The 23,208-nt window shown below is 39.6% G+C and overlaps 1 protein-coding gene across 1 annotated transcript in view; it reads left to right on the top strand.

Moving 5' to 3' along the window:
* BMPR1A (bone morphogenetic protein receptor type 1A) overlaps nucleotides 1-23,208 on the top strand; it is a 75,217-nt gene that overhangs the window by 1,342 nt on the left and 50,667 nt on the right. The window lies entirely within an intron of this gene.

A 23,208-nucleotide genomic window follows, 5' to 3' on the forward strand; every position in this document is an offset into this window, starting at 1 on the left:
TGCGTGGGCAGGGCCGGCGCGGCGCTCGCCGGCCGTGCGCTCCCTCCCTCCCTCCTGCCCTCCCTTCCCGGTGTTGTAATGCCGGGCCCGGTGCCGAGCGGCCCCAGCCCGAGCGAGCGGCAGCGCCCGTCGTCGTGGGAAGGGTACGAGGAATAAGGTGCTTCGCCTTCCTTTTGTGCGAGCCTTGAACAAAGCTGGACGTCGGCTTTCCAAATCGGCTTTTGCCGTTCAGCGGCGTCAGACAAAAAAAGTCTGAAGAAATAATAACCCCAAATGATCGCCCGTATCTTAGTAGCGAAAGATTGTGCTTTTGAGACCGATTATGTACCGGTTTTCATAACTGATTACAAAATCTATTGAACAGCGTTCAAAAGCACAAATGGCTTTTTACCACCTTTCAATCAACCAAACTCTGATGTTGTTTTGGTAAAATTAAGAGTGAATTCAGCAGCAGGGAATGGTAGTAAGCTGTGGTATTTCCTTTCACCAGTTGCCTGTTACTTTGTGTCAAGTTGTATGACGATTTTTCCCAGTGTAAATTGATTGCCCTCCGAATTTACATATTTTGTTCTCTGCTTAGAATTATCTTTGAGTTCTTTTATCAAGTTAGCATGCTAGGGATTGTTCAGGCCTGTTACCTGCAGGGATAGAGAAGCTGCTTTTGTAGATAAGGAAGACTCTCCCAAATTGAAAGGTTTGTTTGATTTTTAGTAGAAACCTAATCCTGGAATAAAAAAGTTGACATAAGAGCAATTAGTAGTCAGATAATTTACCCAGTCTACAGCTAGAGGTACTCCATGTTGTGGCATTTGTAGCAGCCTGGATAAAACTCTTGCTGACAATGTATTTGTCTTTTGGTCTCCTACTTTTGTTCTTTTGTAGCTTTTTCTTAGGTTATGCACCACACTTTCTATAGGGTGTGTGCTTGGTGGTGTGCATTTTATATGTATTTATGTAGACAGGTGCAACCTGGTAGACTTTGAGATGTGGTTTGAAATTTTATGAAGGGTCTTCTCATGCACCTGCAAGATTCAGAGATTCAGCTGCCAGTCCTTAGTATGTCCTGCTGGCTGATCTCTTCCAGCAACAGAGTATATGTGGCTGGATCTGAATTATTTTCTTCCCTTAATTGTGAAGTAATTTAGTTTTGAAAGGGACCTCTGGATGTTATCTGTTTGAGCCTTTGTTGAAGTTAGAGCAGAAAGCTCTTGGTAAACTGCAAGCCTGAAATAGCATGTTACTTGGAATTCACTGATTAACAGACATGTTTACTAAAACAGTATGTAGCTACAGCATCGACTTTCTTAAAGCCAGTGTGTGGGACCCCAAATCCTCGTGTTTTGGACACTGCTCTGCAAGATCCTCACAGTCAAAATTGTTATGCATATGAAAAATACTGAATATGGTGGTGTAAATGATATTTGAGCTTTTTCTGGATACCAGCTCTGACATACAAAGCTGAAGTAACTTATTTGGTAAATTGCTGGAAAACACAGATGAATGAAAGACACCAATCAGTATGTGGCAGAGAAACTTACAAATGTTTGTTTGTCCTTGCTTATTTCAAGCATCAGTTGGAGATTTGTTCTATCTGGATACCTGGGAAAGTATTTCTTGGTTCCTCAGTAAAAAGAGGGCATATTTTCAGTGCCTGTGATTGTTTCACTTATCTTACTGCCATCTGTAAATAAATGACAGAAGGAACTCAGCAATTTAAAAGTATATCTCATCAGAGTCATATGTGGGTACAGATGGAGTACTTGAAACCTTGTTTCCTTTGCTAGTATTCTCAAAATGCAGGACTTGGAGGCAGGCACGGAGAGTGCCTGACAAGAAGTTTTTCCTTTCACTGCTGCTTTAGTGGTTCCACTTTTTCCTTTCTTGGACAAGATCTGCAGAACCCTCTGCAGTTGTCCCACCACAGCCGTGCTGATGGTCCCTTTTGTGCTTCCAGGATGGTCAGTGCTTTAAGGGGCAACGTGATTTCTTTCTGCCTTGTTTTCTTGCAATCCGTTCAAGGTTGCTGTGAAAGCTGTTGAGGGTTCACTGCTCTCCAGCAGCAAATAGTTACTCTTTAAAATGTTTAAAACTGACAGTGAATGGAAAACTTGACCTGCTACATTGTGTCCTTTAAGAATAACAAGGAGACCACGCTAGGTGATACTTGGGACTGGGTAAAAGTTTGAAACAGTCACCTCATTTTTCTTCTGTACAGAAAACATAATTTTAGCAATCTCTGTGCTCTTATTGAGAAGATCTATGGAATAGCTATTCTGTGAGGGATTTAGTCCAGAAACATCTGTGTAGTACATTGTATTTGGGGTGTGTAAATCCCAAGAGCTTTAGCTTCATAAAAGACACTGACCCACACTGACCAGGAAATCAGGGGACAAGCTGCCAACCTGCCTGAATGGCCTTTGTTGAGAACTGGCTTCCCAGGACTTTGCTGGGTATGTTTACAAAGCATATTAGGTGTATTTCATGTCCATTTCCCTCCAAAGTAAAACGAAGCAATTATGGCACTAGTCTGCAATATATATTTTGAAATTCACTGTAGCAGGTTGGACACTGAAGCATTTTAGGATGACATATATTTGATATATTGAGAAGACCAAGAACTTCATTCATCTTGTGGTAGTGCAAAACCCTTGCATGGGTTTCTGGTTATGACCCCATTGTTTCAGCTGTACACAAACAGTGTGAGAAATATAGTCACTCTGTTTCAGATTTATAATCCAGAGAGGTTTTTTCTTGCCATTTTTCTAAAGGGTGTCTTGTAGTTGCCATCCCATTTCATTTGAATTCTGGGTGTTACGGTTAGGTTTAGTACTGTTTAATGACAGTCTGGTTAGCAAAATTCAAAACAAGAGTTAGGGTAGGAAAATAAACTCTGGTTCATGATTGTGATAGTATTCATAGGTTGTATAAGCAGGAGGAAAGGAAAAGCCACAGCAAAGCCTTGTTGAAGGTCAGGTGTGTCACCAGCTCTGTGTTTCTGCAGTGACACCTGTAGTTACAGTGAAGGTGATTGCCCTGATGGAGCTGTCCCTGCCATCACTGAGCTGTCACCGGTGCCTCTTCATGGAGGGGGGGAAGTGCTCCGAGTATCATGAAGGTGTGAACTTTGAATGTTTTAAAATATTTTGATTAGACAAAAATCTGTGTAGTAACAATTCACAGAATGTGTACCTGCAACATGCAGCTAAATGTTCTTATGCTCATTTTCCCCTCAAAATAGGATTCCCCAAAATACAGAGGAAAATGTAGTGCATTTAAATGTAATTCAAGTGTCATGAGTTGCTTTGCATTAAAAGGGGAAAATATAAATATTAACTCAGCTCTGTAGTATTGTAACTTAATTTGCATCGTATGTTATAACAGCAGCAATGCTTGTTACAAAAATTTGATATCACATAAATTTTTGCAGTGTGGTTTCAGTCAACTTTATTAGATTAAATGTGGAAGCAACTAGCACTTCTTTGTGTCTATATTCTCTGAGTTCACTACCTTAAGGAGAAAACTGTCACTACTGTCATGCTTTGGTTGATAAATACAAGCAGATGAGGCAGCGATAAGTTAGAGAAATATCAAAGTCTCACAAGATACGTACCAGGAAATAGATCTGGTTTGTAGAAGCAATTTCCTTTTCACTGCTGCAGCCATTGAAATTATTTAAATTTGCTTTTATTTTCTTGTTATTAAAACAAAAAAAAATCCCACCTAGAAACATTTGTAGGCCTTTGTACTTCCTCTGTGAGAGCCTGATCCCAAATTTGACTGGAAATTGGTGGACAGAGCTCAAATGACTTTGGAGGACTGAAGTCATCAGAGATTTCACTTATGCAGAGAATCAATATTCTGCTCATGAGATTTGTGCAAATGAGCACACTGTGTGCTCAGAGTCAGAACATCAGGGATATGAAAGTGGTGAATAAGCTCAGCTAACATTTTCTAAATTAATCATTCTTTTTCCTATCCTGTGTTCAGCTAGAAATTCACAGTGCAGTGGTCAGGCAGAGGAACTGTTCCATGTGTTTTTGCAGGGGTGTAGAGGGCTTGAAAAGGAAGCTTAAACAGAAGGGTTGGGAGGAATTGTTCAGCAGGAATAATGGAATACATGAAATACTGAGAACATGAAAAATGTATCATCTACTTGTCCCTTTATATTTGGGAATGAAAGAACTTGCGCAGTAGCATGAGAAAAAGAGGGATTTATTGGAAGAAAATAGTGAACCTCAGTGACTGGAAATGTGAGTGAGGAGACCACAAAGCTGGGTAAAGTGTGCTCTTCCTGGCTGCATGTCCTTCTTTGTGGAAGAGAAAATCATCTTTAACAGAATGCCTTGGAGAAGATTTTTAGAAACCCTCCTGTTTCCCTCTCAGTGTTATGCAAGCAGCAAGCCTTGCAGTTGTCAGGTTTGGACAACTGAGAGTTAATTACAGCACAGGACTGGGACAGGGCACAGGCATGAGCTGCCAGCTAATGAGGTGCAGCCTTCTCCTCGCTCCGTGGTTTGGGCACTGAATCTATCATCTGTTCAGGCTGTTGAAGGGATTTTAGCAGTAATGAAAAATTCAGTAGTGGTACCAAGTATTAAGCAGAAATGTCCCTGATGAGAGAAGATATGGGAATTTCACTTTAAAGATTTTTTTTTAAACTTGGTTTGAATGTCTCCTCTCAAAGCCAACAATAAATCCTACCAAATAAAAATGTGGGGTTTTGTTTTAAAGTATAGATGTATTTTTATAATTTTATCTTCCATATTTACTAGTTTGTAATAATTTTCCTTTTCTTTTTTTTGTGAAAATATTCTATAGAAAGTTTCCTGTAGAATATTCTGATGTGTATGCCATTCGTTAGGATTGAAGATTGTGCCTTTCCCCACCCAGGCAAATTATTATTCTGAGCCTAAAATGAAATGGAAAATTAGATAGGTTTTATGGCAAATCTGTCACATTTGAATCAGTGGTTCTACCAGGGATAATTAATCTTTAAAACTTGTAGTGTTGACTGAAGTTTAAGACAGACAATGTTCTATGCCCTAGCCTTCTCCTTGACTTAGATGAATAGAAATTTTTCTAAACAATGCTTTCTCGATATATATATTTAAAATATTTTAGTACTCTTGCATAATAATATAACATAATTAAATATATAATAATACATAATAAAATAATATTATAATAAATTCTTTACTTAATTGATTTGGCAACCACTCACTGGTTTGCACTAATCTTTATATGTTTTGTAAAGCTCTTTTAGTACAAGGTGAGTTAATTTTTTTTTTTTTTTACTTAAAACTATAATTAATCATAACTCTAAAAAGAGTCAAAACCTGGAGTGTTGTTATACTCAGAAGTTTATGGCAGAGGGCTCTGGCAAAGTCTACAAACATTCCCATATAGCTGATATTCTTCAGTTTCCTGCTCTTAAAATTTCATGGAAGGAATGCAGTTAGAGGCTCGCCAATTTGGGTTAGACCAGGAACTGCAAAATCAATCCTGATCCAGACAGGACAGTTTTTATTCAAACCCAAGCCTCTGTTGAACTGTCTGGTTTTGTTCTGTCCCTGGCCCTATTTCACTCCCCCACCTCTCTTTAAATTCACAAGTTTTTAAATGTAGAGATGTTTCTAATTTAGAAAATTATTTTGGTGTAATGAACTAAAACAGAGAAGAGTGGACTAAGCTGAAGGAGGTCAAAAACCAGATGGAAGTAGAAAATCTGAAAACATGGAGTAAAGAAAAAAATCCCCCTTGAAATAATGGAATCTAAATGCTGAAATTATACATCTGCTCAGCAGCTGTGCATTCTTTAGCCAGAGGTTCCGTTGCAGAAATTGCATTACTCAAGTTTTTCTCAAAGCTTCAAATGCTGTTGTATAATATTTACATCTCTCTAATACTGTCAGTAATAGTCTTAGGAGCCTGGAGAATAGAGGTGGAGAGAAGAGCTGATGTAAGAATTTCCTTCTTTGTCCTAAAGCATCTCTAGTGTGTGTCGTTTTTTGCTGCAATGAAATTCTGTGATTATGCTTGGTTGTTCTTTATAAATATATTTTAATTTCTGCTGACTTAATTTCAGAGGAGAAGTTGGTTACAGGAAAAGTAACCAACTAAAAACTATATAAAAGGAGGGTGCACTAGTGAGAAAAGAATGTTACAAATGCTTCAAGTGTTTTGCTCCCATCAATGGCCAGCAGTATTGCTCCAGAGGAACACATAAGACAGTCTAGCAGACAGCTGTGGAATTACACCACTCTCTGGAAGCTTCTTCCTACATCCCAATAGCCAGGGGCTAGCTGAGTCTGTAAGGTACATTCAATCCATTTCAGTATAGATCCATAGCACGTGAAACAATTGTAGTTAGAAAAGGTCTCTCTAAGCTACTAAGCAGGTTATAAAAATGTGAAATTTTACATTTTCTTTTGTGTTCTTTTTTTGTCTTTGTAGTTTTTTACAGTGTTGGTGTTCATCAGTGTTTCCTGTTAGTACTAAGATTTACATATGATAGAGGTAGTCTTTCAGAAAGCATTGGTTTGGGTGCTCATGTGAAGGGTGATTTAGTTAATAAAAGACCCTAAGATGGCTTTTTTGCTTTGTACAAAGAGACTCTTGCTTCAAACAATTTTTACCAAAATTTAAAATTTTGAGGTTACGTAAGAGAAATGTCAGAATTTTTAGTGATCTTTTTGAATTTTTGAATCTCGATTTCAAACTGTTTCTGCTTTTGGAAGAAGTAATTGTTTACTGGAAGATATTTTTTGCTGTGTGTACTTAGACCACCTGAAGGTAAAATAAATGTCCTTTGTGTTACTTTGATTGAGAAGAGGAGCTGCGGGTGTGCTGTAATGACAGATCCCAGGGTCTCCTGAGCATTTGAAAGAGCAGGAGTGAGACTTTGGGTTCAGGTAACAGGGAGTGTGGGCAGAGGAGCAGTGGCATGGTGAGAAAGGCTTACTGGGTTTGGGCTCTGGAGAGGAGCCCAGAGCTCTCTTCTAACCTGGGATAGGAGTGACAGAATTCTTAATCTCCTTGCTCTATATAACTGCAAAGCAGCTCTTCCCATATCTGTCCATCCATGCATTATTACTCCACTGTCACTGTTGATTTTTCTCTCTAGGGTCTGTAACTTTCTCTCTAGGATATGTAACTTTGTCATGTGAAATGAGGTTTCAGGCTATTAAAGGTGTAGCCACTATGAAGGTTCTAAAACTTAACCTAAGTTGATTATTTTATTTGGATTTCACTATTTTCCATATCTTATGGAAAAGATTGGGCACAAACAGGAGAAATTGGTGGTCTGTGTGCTGTGGCATCACATCTTGTTTTGGTCAGAGGTGGCGTGGTACAGCTGACATGGCTGGTGTGCTGCAAGGGCTCCTTATAGGCTCTCCAGGAAGGACAGGCTGAGGTGGTGAGGGATGCACTGCATTGTGGGGATTTTTGTTGTGAGACTACTATGGAGATTGCTCAAGTTCTTCCTTTTGGGTGAATGAGGAGTCAGTTGAGAGGTGTGGGTCAGGCCTAGCAGCAGGGCAGCGTGGGTGGTGTCGGTAGGTGCCTGCAGGAGACTATCTCATGAATGAGTGGGCACCAGTGGATAATGTTTAACTTGAATTCCTTAGGGTAGTGGCAGCATCACTTGTAACACGCTCATCAACAAAGTGATGGAAGTACAGGTGGACAGTGAGATAGATGAAAAATTGGATGAGCTACCAGGTTCAAGGAGTTGTGATCAGCAGCACAAGTCCAGCTGGGGACCAATCATAGTGTGACCCAGGGGTCGAGCTGGATTTCTAGTACAGAGCAACCAAGTGAAGATTCATGGATGACAGGACAGAGCACACCCTCAGAAGTTTGTAGGCAATACAGAACTGGGAGGAGTAGTTTGAGGGGCCTGGATGGACTGGAGAAGAGAGCAGAGGGCAACCTCATGAAGCTCTACAAAGGGAAGTGCAAAGCCCTGCACCTGGGGAGGTGCATCCCAGGCTGTCCAAGGATGAGTGTTGTGGGCAGGCTCGGGGAGGTGATGATGCCCTTCAGCTCAGCACTGATGAGACACATCTGGAAGGTTCTGGTTGGTTCTGGGCTCCCAGGAAGAACTGGGCAGATGACTCTGGGGCAGAGAGTGGTAACAGCCTCACAGGAAGCAAGTGAGGAGGGCTGTTTTATTCTTGTGCTTGGAAATAGTGTGGAAGGGGGAGTGGATGGTGTGGTGAAATTTGTAGCTGATACAGGTACTGTAAACTGGCCTGAGCAGTATTGAATGCCTGGATGATAAAATATTGGATGAGGTACAGTAAGTGCAATGTAATTTAATTCAAACAGAAGCAAAAACAGTAATAGGTTCTAAATGAGGTATTAACACATGGCAAGATCTTTGTTTTGAAGCTCCTACTTTAGATTGAACCTATCTGCGTATGGTGTTGAACTTTTTTCCGCTCTTCTCTTTTTTGCGTTTCCACTGTCACTTTTGTACTTTTGGCCAAGCAAAAGGTTGGATTTGTTTGCTAATTTAACTGAAAACTAACCACATAAAACCCCCTAGGTTTTCAATATTTCCAGTTCACTGTGGTACCTTATGTGGAGTAAGAGGAGAGGGAGGACCGGCACTTCCCTCCTTACAATCAGTACTTACAATCAGGCTTAAATGAGTTTAGGCCAATTTTGAAGCAGCATTCTATACAGTTAAGTATTTTAAAAATGTGATTATACAGCTGTACAAGTTCATTATATATGGACATACAGGTTGCGTCCTTTTGGTAATACAATTTCAACAGTCCCATTAAAATGATAAGATAATATTTTTTGTTCTGTTGCATTTTTCCTTCTTCGAGCAGTACAAATAGGATGCAGTACTAAATAGACTTGAGCCTCTTCAGTTAAGGAAAGAGAAACAGTGGAGAGGGAGATGGTGATTGTAATCTATCAATCCTTAAATGAAATTAAAAAACTGATGAATAGTGTTTCACCACTACTTTTTTTTCTCCACGGTGTAAGGGAATGGCAGGTTTACAAGGGTGGTAAAATGGGGTGTTTCTTTCCTTCCTGACAGCAGATATTTCAGTTGAAGTCGCTGCCAGAATACGTGGCTGGGGATGAAAGTGCTGTGCAGATTTGCCATCACACGGATTTGTTGACGGATGTGTGCACTGATGGCAATAGCGCAGTCACTTGTGCCTGGCTGCAGGTCAGGAACTCCCTGCGTTTCTGCATGAAGCCGGGGAGGACTCTGTTCTCCCTTAGCTCCCAACTGCTCTGATAGCAGGCGGTGTCACAGGCAGAGTGCTGGGCTAGACATCTGCCACAGAGCAGGCGGCGAATCCGGAGGCCTTTTATCACACCCACACGCAGCCAGGCACGTCAGCTCCTCTGCTGTTGCACTTAGTAGTGTCTGTAACGCCTACAGCTTTTTTTAATGTTGCACTGGCACCCATCTGCCTTCGTTGACACATTTGTTAGGTTTGCTTTAACGAAACTGCCATCAAACGTGAAGTAACATGTTTTTTTGTATCTGCCTTATCTGAAACATTTTCTGTTCAGGTAGTTTATTTTGCTTAGTGTGGAAAGATTGATCATATAATTTCCTAAGGACTGAAGCAGTGTAGCCAGGTAGACTGCCATTGATGTCTGCTGGATGAATAATTAACTGCCAGATGGAGAGGGCAGTTCTGTGCTGCAGATAAGCAGCCTAAGCAGCCGGGTACACTCGAAGGGCCAGTTCTACTCCTTGTTCACGCCACCCTGCTGCGTCCTTCCCTCTTCCTTTGCAGCAGCGCTGGCTGGCACTGCTCTGATGCTGTAGGAATCTAAACTGGCTGAGAGCCCATTACCCTTTTTTACCTCTTTTTAAAATTTTTTTCAGTAGGCTTCACTTCTTGCCAGTCTAGCTGTGGTTGTGGGGGCAGACCAAGCGTTACTGTTAGCATAGAGAACAAGAGTGCCCCTTCCAGGCCCAGTTTAGTTGTAGTGTAACGTGCTTGTGGGTAAGTCTGCTATTTGGGAATGTTACCCAGTTTGGAGTGCCTTTCTTTGTGTGTTTTTTGGTTGTGGGTGGGTGGGTTTTTTTGGGTTTTTTTTTTTTTGGGTTTTGGTTTGTTTTGTTTTTTTTTTTTATTATTATTAGCTTGAATGTTAGTGATCCTGTGTAACTTCTTAGTATATATTGACTATATTCTCACTCCACAAAGCAAAAATGAGTTGGTCAGAATCTTTACTTTCCCATCCCCACGTTCGTCTTCACTCTTTTGCAGTTGAGTGCTTTGTTTTGTAGTTCTGTTAAATTTTTCTGCCTTTGATATAGTCTGTAAAGTTTTGGAGTTTGGCAAACTCCTAATACCTAAAACTTCAAAGACAAGCTTCATGTATCAGCAGGTTTGAAGATTAGGTATCTAGTCAGATTATGGAGTGATTGTCACACTATTTCTGTTTCAAAGGTCTTGAGCTGTGTTAATGTCCCCAGACGTGAAGGATGTTATGATCAGAAGTGTTCAGTAAACTTGTTCTGCCTGCTAAGAGGGAGGTCAATATGCACATTACTGTCCAGCCAGCAAGATGTTTGGCACCAGAGGATGTGGGAGGGAAGCGAGAGACAACTGTGGTTAAAGGAATATGTGTGTGAGTGGGGAAATGGATCTATTGCTAAACGACAGGGAGAGTGAAATCATACAGGATATATAGTGAGCTGGAGCAATTACACTGGGAAAAGATATAGACCAAAATAGAACAAATCTGTAGAAAACTAGGCTTTCCTATGTCTGTTGCTCATAATGCAATTTGTTTGATGTGTGATGACTTCTTTTTTTTTTTTTTTTCCTTGAATGAAGAGAAAAATTTGAGATGAAAGAACCACCTGAGCTTTAAGAACTAGAAATACCATAGATGTGTGTTTGGCATCACTGCCAGGGCAGAGTAGATCAATTCAGCCAAGTATTTTCTTCTGTTCTCCTCATTAACCCAGTCTTTATTAGAACAGAGAGAAAGCACAATAAAATCTTTATATAGCAGGCTCAGATATAACAACAGGTGTGCTATTCCCAAATCCAAGGATTTTTACAGAGTTGGTCAAAAGGAGCATGAAGTGACATAGCATCTAGGAAGCGAAATGTGGATGCTCTTTTCTGTATTACACTAAGCTGGCTCATGGCTATGACTGCGAAAATATATTTGAGAATTAAATACAATATCTAAAAATGTATTTTTTCAAGTAACTGCTGTAGTTGAAGCAGAAGATTAGCTTTTTGACAATGAACATAATAGAATCAAATACCACTGTAACAGTGCAGTTGGTATGAGAGAATAATCTAAAAATAGTGTTGAAATGTCTGACAAGCTCATAGGAGTACTGATGCAGCCACATGTTTATATATTAGTATGTCTGCACTTCACACTCCTCCACCTATGGAACCCATTACATTGTAATAAAAAACAGATTCTGCTTAAACTGCTTGTTGCAAATTCACTTGTTTTCTGAAAATGCTGGATTTGACAAATGCTATTCTTCTGTGCTGGGTTTTCAGCAGGAAGTAGTATTATCCATAATTTGTGCTTTTGGAAGGTATACTAGGAAATATTTAAGTCTTGTGCAAATAAATTTGCCAGTACTGTTGAGTTTTTAATTTAGAATACAAGTTTCTAAAAGTATACTTTAAAAATAACTTTTTAAAACCCATTGATTTGGTTACATCTTTCAGAAGATTCTCTTCTCCTGGAAGCAGTGACTGGCAGAGCTGCCTTTGGCCAGGCACACAGCACTCAGTTACAGCTCAGTGGGACTGCTTGTCCATGGTATGTTAGAGATCAGTGAGTAAAGTGGCACTTGCTAGAGCAGCTAGTGATGTTCACAGTCACATTTCTCATAGGAAAGCAAGTGTGTTCAAAAAGATATTTTGTTTAGAATGACACCTGTCAGGCTCTGTGTTACTCATGCACCCTAGACAAATACAAAAAGAAGTTAAAGGACATTTTCCACTTCCACAGTGCTTTCTAACAGTACTTTCTGTAATCTTTGTGTCTCTTCTTCACCACCGTTTCACCATGTCTGTGTTTCTGTGATACGTGGTCTGCAGTTTTTAAAGATTGTGACTGTGGAAATATTAAAACTGTTATAGGCAGGTTTATTTCCTGACATTGCTTTTCATTTGTTAAAATTGATTTGAAATGGCAGGATTAGTTTGGATTTTTTGTTGGTTTTGGTTTTGTTTTTCTCCTTGGTTCCCTCTCCCTCCCACAGTGACTGCTTGTAATCTTTGCTGGCATGAAACTTGTGCTGAAGTACTTGAAGGTATTTGTGAATGTCTTTGTAAAACATCACAGTGGTGTTTTCTATCTGCTCTTCTGGAAAACAGAATCCGTGGTAAAATATGTATACATCTTGTTATTTTTAGCACAGTGGCTTTAACCCCTGTTGAAACCTTTAGGATTACTTTGTAGTTTTAGCACTGGCTTAATTTTCTTTATATGTAGTTGTGTGAAATATCCCAGTAATGGTCTTGAGACCAAAACATGACCTGTGGGAGTGACGGGAAAGTTTATGTTAAAAAAGACACAACAAAGTAAAACTACAGGGAGGATGCTAAGGGTGGAACTGTTATATTGGCCTTCTGAAAGAGAATCAACACTAATAACTTCTTGCAGGGCATTTAATAGCTGTCAGGTAATCATGTTATGGTGTTTTGAGCTTCAATTCTAATATGTAAACATACTTGCTCTTCCACTGCTAACCAACAATTTAAATAAATTTTATTCCAATGAGTAAGCTTTATTAAATCTATTTTAAAAGAAAAATAGCTGTTTATTTGTTATATGTATGACATTTTTTGTTACCTTAGGTTAATAGAGAAATTCTGGTTAAAATGGAAAATACTTTTAATTTTGATTATCTGATAGAAATTACAAATTGGAAATAAAATTTTGTAGAATGCTAACAGAGAGGAGAGATTCCTTTAGGGAAAAATTTAAAAGTCTGAGTTTTACATAATCTGAGAGACAAAATGCTATCACATATGATACACAGAAGAAAAATTGGCTGTATTTTGCCTTCTGTAAAAAGAGGTGCTGCAAATATAAGTCTGTTTGCAGTAAACAAAAAAATTGTTTATAGTGCTCGTATTCTGTAACAAAGGTATCTATCTGAGTAGGGTTTTTGTTCTCATGCATAACAAAGAAAAAATAATCAATTTTATGCTTACTTTGCCTAGAATTATAGAGGTAGCCAGTTGTTAGTGCTTCTGATCCTTGACCTGCAATAACATTTATTGATAGTGAGGATTTTTGATAGGTGTATTAGTATATCGATAAGAGTGATTTTTTTTTCATCATCCTGCCTACTCTAGGTTGTTGGGGTTTTTTTCAGATTTAAAGTCTTTTGGGTCGTAGTGGTATTTGGCACTCCTCACTAGATTCTAGGGTTTTACCATTAAGACAGTGCTTTAGGTCAATGTCTCTTAGCACTTTGAATTCTTTCCTATTTTGTAGCTGTGAACCAATACAGGGGAAACCATGTGAGTGAAGGAATCCTGTGTAAAAGTCATTGATCTCTGAATTTCTGGTTTTGACTTAAGATCCAGGCCTAAAACTTTACAACAGCAAAGAGTTTCTGGTAACCTATTGTTGGTGAGATATTTTTTTGCATGAACAGAGGGACTCTATCCAGTGTACAGTGACCAAAGGTCTCTTCTTGGTAGAGCTGCAGAATTACCATCCATAGCAGTGCTCTGCAGTGTCAGATTTAGTTCAGCCAAGGAAGTACAAAGCACCTCCCATGGGAGTCGTACCAGAGGGAGTCAGTGTGAGCCCCTGCTTCCACACTGATGGCGGTAGACTTGCGCCCTCCTGAGATACGTGGAGGGCTTTTTTTCTCAGCTCCTGATGGAACATTTGGTAGTGTGCCTAATGAGTAACATCACTATTACTAGAAATATACATTTCAGGTTATTCTCTTTCTCTCCTTGCATGTGCTGTGACTGGAATGATTATTTTTTCCAAGTCTCTGCTATCTGGTGGCATAATGGCACCTTAGTAATTTCAATGGTAAAATTCTTGTCCATTTTGTTTACAGCAAAATACTTATTTCAAATTGCAACAGCCTTTTTTTATGGTACAAAACTACTGGCTTTTAGAGAAAATAGATGGAGACAGTTAATCTGTAAGATCATCTCACACTTCTTTTGAGGGGTAATTTACTAATTTCTGTGCTTGTATGTAATTGACCTGAAACTGAACACATTGTAGTGTTGTTGTATCAAAATAAACTATATGCCTATAGTTTGGAAAGTTAAGTGAATTCATAACAAAATTGTCCCTTTCATTTGAGAAAGGGACAATTCACATCATTCCAGAAATCTGTCTTGCTGATCTACATGAATGCACTGGTTTTGAGGTGTGAGGCCCTTGCAATGGACGAGCTGTTCTCACCAGTTCTTTACTTCTGAGTAAGCCAGGTTTCTGTCTAAGGGTGGTAGGGCAGTTCGGGTGAGTTTTGAGTCATGGCAGAAGTGGCCCGAAGGAGGGAGAGCTGCGTGGCCTGGCAGCGGTGCTTCCTGAGCCGGGCACAGCTTCCCCCCGGCTGCCGGAGCGACGGGACGCGGCGGGAACGCCGGACCCCGAGAAAAGGCTTTTCCTTTCCCTGCCCATTTCAGGAGAGGCTGGCGCAGCCCGGTTCCCGGGCAGGCCGTGCCTGGATGCCATTTTGAGGCTCAATGTGTGCGAGCGCGGCGGTGCGGGAGGAGGGGCGGCGCGGCTCGGGTTACGGGCTCCGCATTCCAGCGGCGCCGGGAGGGGCCCGCGCCCGCCGCCCCTCACGGGCAGCGCCGGGGCCGCGCTGTCACCGCGGCAGCGTTCGGGCTGCGCTTGCCTCCCAGTAAGCGTAACAACTTACTAGGAAAGAACTTGCTTTTGAGCTATTTTTAGAGATTAGAAATCCTCGTGGCGCTGTTTAATTTTGCTTAGCTGTAACAGTGGTTATAAGGACTTTCTGGAAGCAGACTGTTGTGCTTCAGATATTTCCTTGAGAGCTGGAAGGTTAATTATCTGATGCGTTTATTGTCTTCTCATTTTTCAAGTTGTTGCCTGTGTTATGTGAATTCTAGGTAAATATTTGCTTTTTTCGTGGAGGTGTAGATTTTTATTTTTTTTCTTTTTGCTTCCCATGGATATGAAATAGCGATTTGAAGTAATGTATTTTAAAGATGGTGTAGTTTCCATTTCGTGTTTGCACTGGAGCAGCACTCAGTTGTTCCTTGGCAGAACAATAGTTAGGTACTTAGTGCACACTTCTTAAAGCCTTCACCATTTAAAAAAAACCAACCTGCAGGAGAATATCATTAAGGCTTGTTATAATAGAGCTGAGTTTGTATTTAAGGTTTCAAGTTGACTTCGGAACAGAATGTTTTGTGGAATATTTATTGTAACTGTTAAAGCAACGTCTGCTGGTACCCAGTGTTCCTGCAGGGTCATTAGCATGTCTTGTGTACTTCTTTGGGGCTGCATAAATCTTTTCAGGTAAAAGAAACTAAGCAGGACATATCAATTTGAAGCTCTGAGCATGTTATGTTATGCTGTTTGAGGTGTTGTGTTCTTCCCCCTGCTTTTAATTCAGGTTGTAAATCATTCTGCCAATCAGGAGTCCATAACTGTTGAATTTCTTTTCCTTTACCTTCAGTATGTTGTCACAAACATGAGATAAATAACGACTTTAGATTTAGTTCAAGAGCTAAGTGAAGCTTTGTCCGTGGGAGGGCTCAGCAAGGGCATGAGATACCACATTCATCAGAGCTTAAATGATGAATACTGTGTATCAAATGCTGTGAAATGTACAAAGCAAATCAGCTGCAAAAATATCTTCTCTGGCAACTGGTTAGAGAGGTATTATTTGTAAAAGCTGTTAGATCATGGGATTTTTCTTCATTGCATGTAATCTCTTTGTAGCTAAATAAGTAAAATGATCCTGGTTGTGGTTTGCAGTGCAGCTCTCTTGTCAAAGGAATTCCTTTTATTCCCCTCCCTCCTCCCACAAATAAAAGCCATCACACGCTGAATTGAAGAGTCCTCTGCAGTTGTTTTAGTTAAAATGAAACACTCGAGGAGAGTATCTTGTTCTTGAAAATTCTTTCTGAGAGTTGCTGCTGCTGCATCCCTGAGCTCCCCAAAACTGAAAGGATCCAACTGATTCTTGCTGTTTCACTGCAGGGACTCTCTTGTGTCTCTGCCAGCCTAAGGTGTCTCTGGTACAGGTTGGAGAACCTTCCTTCACTTCAGCCTGAACATGTGAAATCCAGTCCTGTCTGGTTAAAATGTGTACATAAATTTATTGCTAAGATTCACTTTACCCTAAGATCAATAAAATCTGATGATAATAGCAAAAATGAAACATTGACATTGAATCTCATTTTCTTATTACGACTGTATATAGTTAAAAAAGATTACTTCATCACCTCAGGTAGTCTTTCACCAAATTCTTCTCAAGTGTTTTCTCAATTTACTGCTCCTCGTTCTATAATTTAAAATGCATGTGTTGTTGGTTTAAAAAAAAAAGTTGATTCACACAAAGCAGTATGCAGTGGATGCAGCTGCTGTTGTGAGTATATACAGGTAATTGATGTAAAAAACCACCACACATTTTTGTTTCTGTTCCAGTCTGTGCCTCTGTGATGGGTTTCAGTGCAGTTCAAATAGTTTCATCATTTTCATACGGAGATCAGTGTGTATATTGACTAGAAATGAGAAAAGAGCTATAAATGCATATATAATGTATTTTACTTACGTATTTCTGCCAATTTGGGAGCTGCCAGTAGTCTGTGATGGTAAAGGCCTGTGTTGAGATCCAGGGCAAATTAATAAATGTACAGCTGTGGGTAAAATTTATTACCAACACCCAATTTCTTGCCTTAGCTGAAAAAGAGCACAGCTGCTGGAGTCACTGTAAGTTAACTCACATATCTGAGTTATACTGCTTCTGCCCACACATGCTTACCTTGCAGAATGTTTGCATAGATCTTCATAAAAACACTTCCCTTAATCTGCCGTGGCAAGCAACAAAATTATTTTGGCACTAAATTAACATGGTGTTGGAGCTGAGGGCCTAGGGAATGGAGGATATGCTCTGTGTCTGCTGTTGGTTTTGCTGTGAAGCTGTTATTTGTTCACCTGTCTGAAAGGGCAATGGATAATGGATGGGTCTGTGCCTTCCATTTTTATGATATTCCATGTAGCAGGCTAAGTCTTCTTGGTCTCAGAAATCCAACCCATTAAAAACCCAAACAAACAAAAAAACCCCAATCATCAGCATGAAACCCATCATATCAGGTATTTGAAGACTTTCACGCTCAGGTTACATGGAGTACTAGCTCTGGTCTGCAACTGGCAGGACAGCAGTGCGATCAAGCTGAAGCCTTTTGTGTTTGGCTCAGTGTTCTGCTGGATTGGAAGAGAAATCACAGCCAGCAAGGCTGCAGGCTTGGTCTTCCAGGTCTGGCTTCCCCAGTAGAAGAGGGAGACTGATGGAGTGGTGTGGCCTGCAGGAGAGGGGCTGCCATGCACCAGGTGTGTTTGCTCAGCCTGCAGAAGGCTGAGGAATGGTGTTTGTTATCTTCAGAGAAGGTGGAGCTAGAGTCTTCCCAGGAGTGCATGTTGAAAGGGTGCTAAATTAGTAGTTGCAAGTTACAGCAAGGTAATTTCTTACTGGATTAAAAAAAAAAATTAGAATGGTGAGGTACTTGGGACACGTTGCTGTGAGAGGCTGCAGAGCTGCCTTTCTTGGACATGTGCAGGATATTCCTTGTCAAAGTCCTGAGCAGCTTAACTGAACGTGGAATTTGGCTTTTTATTGGGCACGGGGCTGGACTGAACAACTTCTGGAGGTGTCTTCCAGCCTGTGAGAGTTGATGGTTGTGTCTGACACCAACCAGGGTCTGTGGGGCTGGCAGTTCATATGAAGAGGTCACTCTTGCACACTGTAATACGCCTGATTTCTAACCCAGCTTCATAGGGTCAGAGTTAGTGAATGGAGGATTGGGGTGAAAATTGTTTGACCTTGTGTAACACCAGCCATGTTGGTTTATCTGGATTCAGTGGTTAAATTTTCATTGTATTGTGTATTGGGGCAAAAACAAAAACAGGAATTTCAGTGTGCATTCATCCTTCTGTGTCACAGGAGGGAAGAACTCAGCTAACAGATGTGGCACTGAGTGCTGGCCCTTTATTTAGGGTCAGATTTGTGGGCTTTTTCTAGTAGATCTTTCTTTAGAAGGAGACTTAATTTTTTTTTATTCACTTCTAAATTTAGTTACTTGTAACTAAGGTTTGTTTATTTCAGATGGCCTGCATTCTTGCTTTCTGAAGATCTAGGTTGGGGAATGAAAAAATGTGTAGACTGTTCTTTCTGTTTATCCCTCATTTGTGGTAGTCTTCTATTCCCTGATTTAAATCTGACTTTATGCAGAGAGCTGAGCCAATAGAGCTGCCAAATAGTTTGGTGCTACAGGCTATCTGAAAATCTCAATCTGAATATTTTGTCAGTGGGAGCTATTGGGTGGATGCCTAGCATTTTATTTTTTAATTTTTTTTTTTTTTTTTTAGTCTGACATCTTGATTGTCCAAATAGAGTTGGGCTTCTATTTTATTTTAAATCTTGGCATTTGTATTAGCAGTACATAGTCTTGAGCTACAGCAGTTACTACCTATGTTATTTTAAAATTATGGGTGTTTATGACCTGGGAAAGATAACATAATGCAATGGATGTTAAATGCTATTTGTTTTGAAGAGCATATTTGAAACAATGGAAAGACTTAAAAAAATGTTGAAGTTCTGAAGTGTTTTTTTCTGTCAGTGTTAGATTTGGCAGTGGTTTGCACAAATAATTTGCCAGAAAAGGAGTAACTCTTAATGTACTTCTCGTGAGTCCCCTGATTTTCTGCAAGTGTTAAAAGCCTATTGTTGGGCTTAGAATGAGGGAGTTTATTTCAAAGTGACCTGTGGTTAGTTTTCTTCCTTATTTTTGTGATGCAGGGTAGCAAATGGCTCTGGGTAGAACTGTTGCCTACTCCCTGTTGCCTAGTCAACTATTGCCTGTTGTCCCCTGGTAGAGATCTGGTTTTATATAGATATAATTGAAGACTGACGGTAATTTTTTTCAGCATAAATTTATGCATGTCGAGTTTTCAAATTCAAGAGAGGACAATGGTATAACTTCTGTTATAATATGTAATAAACCATGACGGGTTTTGTATTGGTGTTCTGGCCTTCTGCAAGTCTTCTACAAGCAAATAATTATGTTATTTTTCCAACTGAATTTTTCTTGGCAGTGTTATCAAATGTGAATGTTAGCACTCAACTCCACAGAATCCTTATTGTTAAATAAACCATGCTGGAACTTGGTAGAGGATGAGAAGCCTTAAGGCAAATTACTAAACTAGAGAAAATTCCCCAAATACTAAAGGCAAGAATCTTTTTTCCTGGTTCTTTGTATTTTTTTCAGGTATTAACTGCATACTGGCATTAAGATCTCTTAGCCTGTCTTCTTTTTGCTACTTCCTTCAATTTTGATTGCTTGGAAATGACAGTTTCTGTACTGTGTGTACATAAATGTATGGAGATAGCTCCAAAGGACTAGTGGCAACTTGCAAGTCGTGTTTACTTTTAACATGGTGACTGTAAATTAAACCCAAACCCAGAACATTGATGGAATCACAGAAGGATTTGTGTTGGAAGGGATCCCTAAAACATCTTGTCTAAATCCCTGCAGTGAACAGGGACATCTCCAAGTAGCTCAGGCTGCTCAGAGCTCTGTCCATACAGACCTTGAATGTTTCCAGGAATGAGGAATCCACCACCTCTCCAGGCCACCTGTGCCAGTGTTTCACCAGCCTCATGATAAACAAAACCTTTTCATATCTACTCTGCACCTACCGCACAGTTTAAAACCATTACCCCTTGCCCAGTCACAAAGGCCCTGCAGAAACATTTGTCCCCACGTTCATTTATTTGTTTACCTTGTGTATTGGCAGCACTTCTGCAACTGTTACTTCTCTTCTGAGGCCTTTTTTTCCCCCTCCAAACATCATTAGAAGGTGAAAATACAAGCATTTAGTGTATTTCTTGGCTATTATAAAAAACTGCACATTTCATGTTTTCCTTTTTGTTACTGTTTGTTTTGTTTTATTGCAACATCAATATCAAATGGAACATATCTGTGAACTGAAAAGCTTTCTCAAATGTGGCTGTAGTTTCATCAAAAACTCAAGAACCTATCAAGGGAAGACAACTGTGTTTTCTACTAGGTATTTTGTTTTGTTGCGTGGTCTCTTGCATTAACTCAGTCTTTTAAAAAGTGGACAATTCTCTTGGAATTTTGAGCTGTCTTCCATGTCTTTTTCTTTGATTTTGCATATGTCAGTATGTTTGATGAATTTAAATATCATTATTGTCAGAAAATAGCAGTGATCTTGCAGAGAGTCAGCTAAAGAAAAAAGTGAAAATTGTTCCTCCACAGATATATTCTTTATAACAGCTGTATTGGAAAAATTTCTCATGTTAAAAGTGGCTTTTTGATATTTTATTTGATTATAGTAGCATCTGAGGAAGCCTTTTTAAGGAGGATAAAATAAAGTAAGATAAATGTAATAAAGATAAGACTAGATTATAAGGACCTTCCCATTATAATTGTGCACTGTTTTGCAGTACTGCAGTAGCAGAAATGTAGCACTTCCTTGGTTCTCCAGAAACTATTTTAGTTTCACTTGCTGACAGTGGCTTGGAAAGCTTTTTATCTGTTTTTCAGTGGTAGCTGTGTATCCTGCTGCTGTATGATTTGTGTTTGACACAATTATTTCTCATAAAAACATGATATGAGAAGAGTCTGAACTTGCAGCTCATCAAAATACACTGAGCTTTAGATACACATTTACAGCCTATGCTGTGAAAACTTCTAATATTTACAATTCACAAAAGAGTTTATAAATTTTAAAATCTAAGATTTTTTTTTAAATGTAGAAACAATTTTTAAAATAATCCAAGTGCTGGAAAACCTGTAAGAAAATGTACTCTCACTGTGCAGTAATGGAAAAGTTGTTTGTCATCACTTCACATGCAGTAGACACTTTGGTTTCTTGTGTGGAGTCGGTGTGCCTGGAGCAGCACAGCAAGGCTGAGGAGCTTTGGAGTGAGAACTTCCCTTGCTGTTTGGGTAGGCTGAGTTCTGGAGTATTTTAACTTCCATCTGGAGATGAGCAGTAGCTAAAAAAAAAGCTGTTCTCTTTCCACATCTTTTCCTTACCTGTTTGATTATTCTAAACAATCTCTTCATCCCAGTCAAAGGATAAAAAGTATAAATATTTGTAGCTATTTAATTTTTGCAAGGACACCTTCCTATATCCATTGCTGATAAATGGTTCTTTGTCGTGACCTTTATAGCTAATGGAGGGTGAATTCTTGTTCTTCCTGCTCTTCTTGATGCACCTTTGAAAGTCTCATCTGTCAACTCATCTGTCAGCAGAAGGGTATTGCTTCATCCTGCTCATGTTCTCACTGGATTTGGTGCAACAGATTCTGGATCTTTGAAAGCATTTTGATCATGCAGTTTTCAAATTATCAGATGCCTTTTTTATTTTTTTTTCCATGACCTCTCCCTCCCGGAGGCAGATACGGGATTCTGAAGCTGCTTTTCAGTTTGTCAGTTCTGGGCTCGGGTTACAAGTAGTGTGATAATAATTACATATCCAAACTGCTGCTATTTTACAGTATCTAAGAATGTTCCTCTTAAGATAGCTTATAAATATTTCACATCTTTTAACAAAGAGGAACTGTGCTTTCAGCTTATTTAACAGAAGAAAGCCCCCACCATGGCCAGCCAGGAAGCCCTCACCTCTGCCAAACCTGTTTGCTGGACTCTGCATAGAACTGATACTGTCATTGTACAAATTGCAAAGCATTGGGGTCTGCTGACAGAGAGATAAACCTTTCCCTAAGGGAGCATGTAGACAAGGAAAGCCTGCAAACTCTTAATTCATCAGGAGAATTTTTGAACACTTGAATTTTGAAGCTTTTTGAGCAGTATTTTAAAGAATGTGTGTTGTGTGGTTGCCTCTTCTACCTCCCTAGTTATCTCAGGAAACACAAAATATCCCAAGGCCATTGGATGCCTTTGCAAGCCTTGGCAGGAGGTAGCAGTGTCCAAGGACACAATCAGGAGTTTTTGTGTTAGGTCATACATATCTATGTCCCCTGACATCATTGTTTCCTCCCTATTTCCCCACTCCCTTTTCTGATTTTAGGAAAGGCCAAGATCCATATAGTCTGATCTACACAAGGTTTTCGCAGTCTGACAGTCAAAACTGGCTTAATCAGGTCACTGAATTATCATACAGTATTCTGGTTTATTAGAAACACACATCCTGTATTTTAAAGAACTTCAGAATTTCTGGGTGTTACCTGATTTCCAGACATACATCCTCAAGCAAAATACGTTACAGCATCTTAAATTCACCCTTTCCTGTGTTTCCTGCAACTCCAGACGTTTCTTTTTGTCCTTACCCCAGATATTCTTCCTTCTAAATAAGGAGGAGTTAGGTTATGGAGATGCTTACATTACACTGGTGGCAGGCATCTGCTGTAGTGACTGCCAGAATATGATTGCAGGCTGCTCTGATTAAGATTTAGTTACACTGCTTAGATCTTTCAAGTTCTGTTTTTGAGCTGTAAGCTTGTTATTGAGTTGTTGTGTGGTTCTGTTTAAATATACTTAAATATTTGTTCTTAGTTCTGAGAATATACTAATGGTAGAAGGAATGTGCAAGAGTACTGCTTCTATTCAGCAGTGCTTCTTTTTAAACATACTCATTTATTTCTGCTTACTTAAGTAACTTTTATTGTTTTATCTTGTAACTCTTTTAGAGACAGCAGAACCAAGTCAGACTTTCCAGACTTCCTTGTGTGCTGGAAAGTTTTTCCTGACTTGCACTCACATATACTTGAATAAATCACCTGAAGTAAATGCAGGGGCATACCTGGGGTACATACTTTATTTTACAGAATCTTCACTGTTAAAGCAATCCCAAGGAAGTAACTCATTGTTAGCTCTGGGCTGAGTTGGTAGGGCTGATAGTAAGGAAAGCTGTGTGTTTCTGTGAAAGATACTCCTATCAACAGAGCCTGCTTCTGCAGACTATGTAATTCTGTCTCAATTTTAGTCATTTTCAAAGCTGCTTATA

The sequence above is a fragment of the Pyrgilauda ruficollis genome, unplaced genomic scaffold, assembly GCF_017590135.1.
Source record: "Pyrgilauda ruficollis isolate IOZ18807 unplaced genomic scaffold, ASM1759013v1 scaffold11, whole genome shotgun sequence".
NCBI lineage: Eukaryota > Metazoa > Chordata > Aves > Passeriformes > Passeridae > Pyrgilauda > Pyrgilauda ruficollis.